Source organism: Pteropus vampyrus, unplaced genomic scaffold (assembly GCF_000151845.1).
Source record: "Pteropus vampyrus isolate Shadow unplaced genomic scaffold, Pvam_2.0 Scaffold21, whole genome shotgun sequence".
NCBI lineage: Eukaryota > Metazoa > Chordata > Mammalia > Chiroptera > Pteropodidae > Pteropus > Pteropus vampyrus.
In genome coordinates, this window is record NW_011888802.1 from 2,991,741 (window position 1) to 2,996,909 (window position 5,169).

Here is a 5,169-nt window from a genome sequence, read left to right on the forward strand (position 1 = left end):
GATCAAGTATATCTGTTTTTCATTAATTTTATTCCTTCCAAGTATATTTCTATTTAGCTTAATGGCATTCATAATCATAAAAGTAGCCAAAATTTTTGGAAAATATATAAAATTTTAGAAAGAATATGTAGACGATATAAAGGTAATAGTCTTGGTAACCTTAAGCTGCAATCAAGTTTTATATATTTTTCATAAATGTGGACAGATTTGGGATATTTTTTTAGGTTCAATACTTTAATGATTTGTGCTAATCAGGATAATTAACATTAACTTCCTTAAGTGATAAATGCTAAGATCTCAGTGGCATAACAAAAGCAAAGTATATTTCTCATTAAAGAATACTGGTTTAGTTGATCACTTTACAAACCATCTTCAGTCTATGCAGTAACTGTTCTTCCAGAGTATTTCACAATTGTGGTTCCACCATCTAGTGGCCACTATCTGAACTGCACGGGGAAAGAAGACGGAGGGCAGACATACTGGTTTTATTCTCCTCATCCTGGAAGTCACAGGCTCACCATCCTTTAGCCACATGAATTCTGGTGATTTCAAACTTACTTTGAGGGATTCTGGGAAATGTAAAGGGGCACTGTAAAGGGGCATTTGGTGAACACTCAGCATCTCTACCAAAATCTTGTAGTTTGGCACTAAATATGTCTTTGCTCCCTTTTCCCCTCACACACAATTACTTCCAAAAGCAAAAAATAAAAAATAAAAAATAAAATGTCTTCAGTCGCTGTGTCCAAGTAATTTTTTATATAGTGATAGTAACTAAACAGTTGATATACATTGATGAAGCCAATTCTCAGTTCAAAATTAGCCTCTAAACAAAAGATGTTTGCACCTGTAATTCTTTTCCTTTTCTTTCTTTACTCTAAAATAACTCCTTTGCACCTCCCTCAATTAAAAAAATTAGAAACCATGAATGAGACTTCAAGATCATGAGAGCTTCACCCAATGTTCCAAAAAAGCCCAATAAGTACTGAGAGCTAAATTTTATTACAAAGTCAGTGAAGGTATAATTTGTACCTATTTCATGGTAGTAGTGATCTGCCGTTTGTCACTTTGTTATCAATTCGTACTTATGACTTTCTGATATATCTCTTTTTGAATATAGTTCTACTATGTTCCTTAAGAAATATTGGAAAGTTGTATATAAACTAAAGTGTTATAATATTATATATTTCATAAACCAGCTGATTCACCTGCAAAAATGATTAAAGCCTAGAGAAAAGGGAACAGGTGCACTTCACATATCTCTATTACCTCTACTGATATGTTTTGATTAGAGTTCAGAATACTTGAGAGGACAACTCTAAAAATATGTGTAATTTTGGTTATGAGATATTTTTATGGTTTAGCTGAATCTATGTATAGGTCTGGGACTTGACATGAATCTTCAAACTGATGATTCATCTATATTTCCAGGTCCATTATCTCTTTAAATGACTCCTCTTTCATTCTATAAATTCATTCTGTTTTTTACTATTAGATGTATGTTAGATCTATATTTATCTTAACCTGTTTTGGCTGATTCCTAAAATTCTAACATTAACTTTATTAATTCTTTCCATAGTTTTCTTATGGAAAAACTACATTTTCTTAATTCATAATTACAATTTGTATTAATGAACATGTAGAGCTTATAAAGTACCTTTAAACTGGTATTCCAAGATCATAATGGGAATTGTTGATAAACTTTTCTGCCCTTCATGAAGTTCCATTTTTAGAAAAAAACTTTTTAAACTATTTATATTTTAAAAATATTTTACTCATTTAGATTTCTGATCCATCTTTTGCCTCAAACCAATTATATATTATTTATATATAAAATAAAATAAAATTTAAAATATTCTTTTTTTTATTGTTTCAATAGCTGACTACTCAACTACTAGCTCATATTTCAGTAATATTTTACCTTGACTTATAACCTATAATTTCAGTTCTCCTATTTTTTGTTTTGTTTAGTTGACCTAGAATGTCACAGGAAATTTAATTTCTCTGGCCTTCATATCATCAGTCTCAATATGATATTATTAATCAGAATAGATAATGTTAATTATAGTAATGCTAATAATAACAGTAATAAAACAATTACTATCACATTGCCTGTTCTCACTACCACATTATGCTCTTTGTGTGTGTACCACCTATAGCATCTGAAGAATTAATGTAGAGGTTTATACATTGAATAATTCCTGCCTTCAGGGATTTGATGAACCAGGCCAACAAGCCAGATAATATAACACAACAGATAAAATAATAGCTGTTACTTTAATGCATTTATGTAAGCAGTGTAAACAATGCTTCTTCTGTTAAACTGTACCTTAGTTATTATTATTTTTTAAATTATTTTTCTCTCAGGCTACTTGCATTCTTTTCTTTTACCAGTAAAGAGAAAATACATGGAAGGAAAATGGCGGCACAATGAGCAAGGCCAGAATAACAGAGCAGTGGGGTGAAAAAACACAGCAAGCTGGAGAACACCGATGATGAAGATCCTCCCACAATCAAGAGTGTAGGAAATTGTGGTTTAAGAGCATTATAAAAATGAAGGGACTTCTTCAATGCACATGGTAGAAAGGTGAAGAAAAATGTGTCTTTGACCTGTGAACAAGAATTTACTCACTTTTTTGAAGCGTGGTCTAAGGGAAATATAAGGGAGCGAATATTCCTCTGATGTGAGAACAAGATAATAATGGTTCTGTCTGCAAGGCCTACAAGTTTCTAAAAATTTTCATCTCCAGGTTTGTGTTTTCTACATCTCTGTGATTAGGCACTTGAATCCAATGGCTACTATCAGTCATTTTTTAATTCTAAGGGTTTTGTCTACTTTACTTCTCTAAAAGTAGTTCTGAGGTTTTGAAATGTTAGATGAGAAATTCTAATATTGGCAGAATTTTATTTTGCTAAATGAATGATGTTGTATGAGAGGAATAAAGATTAAGATTAAAATGGAAATCTAAATTATTTACCAAAACATATGGTTTATTATTGGCTTCTGTTTAATTCCTTTTTCAATTATGTTAATAGCAATAGAAATGAAAATATAACTCAAGGCCTAAGAGGCAAATGTCAATAATAAAAACCAAATATAAATCAAACGACATATACAAATCCAGTAATCAAATGTCTCCTGAAAAAAAATCTTCCAGATCACTAATTAATTAATGAAAATGTATTCTGTATGGGACTATACCAATCTGCTTTACAAAGGAAACTATGCTATGAACAAAATCTTAAACTGTAGTTCAGAAGAGTCTGCAATATCCAGTAAATTTAGGTAATAAAAGCTGTCTGAAAAAGAAACTTAATCTTAGCAACTTTTATCTCTTTAAGAATACCTAAAAATAGGAATTGTGTAGGTGTCTAGGGAGCTTACCCATCATTTTGACATTCCTTTTTTAGACTCTCTCATCGTTCTTTATTGAACCTAAATGTTGCTGATTATTTGTGCGTAATTCTCTTTGGCATTTTTCTGAGACTGTGGTTTACTACTTGACTTTCAAAATCCGTCGTTGTTCTAAGAACATGATAATTTCACTACACTCTGACTGAGAAACCTGATTATAACTTCAGTTAAAATACACAGTTAAAATGGGCTTTTGTAGTATATACGATTATATATGTACATAAAGTGAAGATTATTGTGGCATTACATTTTCAAGCTATTAAAAATTTTATGTGTATTTGAAATGAAAATAACCAATATATTATCAATTAAAATTGTTGATAATAAAATTTCAGAATTAATACATAATTCATGAATGTGTGTATTTTTATGTTAAATCTTAGAACCAAATTAATGTGAGCCAGCTAAGTCATAGGGTTTTTGTTCTTAGTAATTTTCTTTTGCTGGAGATTTTTTGATTATTTGCTTTTAACTGTTATCTAAAGGTAGCATGGATTTCTCTGCTTATATTCTAAGGTAATTTATTTCAACAAGACATTATTTTTAGTTTTGTAGTAATGCTATTAAGAATCCTTCTTGTACTTTGGACAATAGCATAGGTAAATCTCTGTTCTCTTAGCATGCACAGAGAAGTAAGCAAAAGCATACTTCTTAAAAAATTGAATAGAGAGATGAAAGGTGACAGCAGTTTCTATCCATAAGAGTAGTTTCAAGAATTAAATAGAATTTTAACTAAATTATTTTGCAAAAGTGATGCTTTTCATGTTAACTTAGCATTTTGGAGTTGTTATTGTGTTTTTGCCAATAATAAATTGGCAGTAGAGAGTTTAACATAATTTAAACATAAACAGGAAGAGAATTCTTGAGACATATTTAAAACAAAAAGATTAACACATAAGGATTACCACAAAGAAACTACCAAATGAATCAATAAGATATATTCATGTAAGCATTTTAACTATATGAATGTTCATAGTTCAATTTTATTGATATGTCATCATAACATATATATGTATGCATGTATGTATACATATTACAGTATATGTATTATGTACATGTGTATATATATATTACAGTATATTATCCAGGTATATAAAATAATATGTAATTATATATACATACACACATACAAAATTCTGTAGTTTGTAATTAAGGGTATATAATTTTTAAAAACTATAAACAAATTACAGCTCTTATTTAAAATATTTTTAGCTTGATTTAAATGCTATTTTGCGAAAAGTCTGTAACATAAAAATCAGAGAATGTGAATGAAAACTGCATTTTTAAAATCTCATTTTTGTTGCCTTTCTATGCACAGTCTCTGGTCTGCTGTAGTCACATGTACGGCAACTCTTAAAGCAGAAAACCTCAGGCCGCAGAAGCAGCGGGTGGGTTCAGAGAGGCCAGATTAACTGAATGCAGGCTCGCTTTTCATAATGATAAGCATGGCCTAACAAATCTGCTGGCACAGATAGGGAACACAGCATAAAATAAAACAGGCAAATAAGATAGGAGAAGAAAACTAATAATGAATTAATTCAATAACTTTATAGTATACAAGGAGAAGACTCCCACAAAATCTAAGAAGAAAATAGCCTTGAAAGATATTCATGCTGTAAACAACAATAAATTTTATATATTTGTTTTACTTCTGATCTAAATTAAGAAAGCCTGTTTTATGTAAAATAATATAGAAATAAATATTAAGAAGACTTTGAAAAAATACATTAAAACGAAAACTAAGCCAGAAATATCTA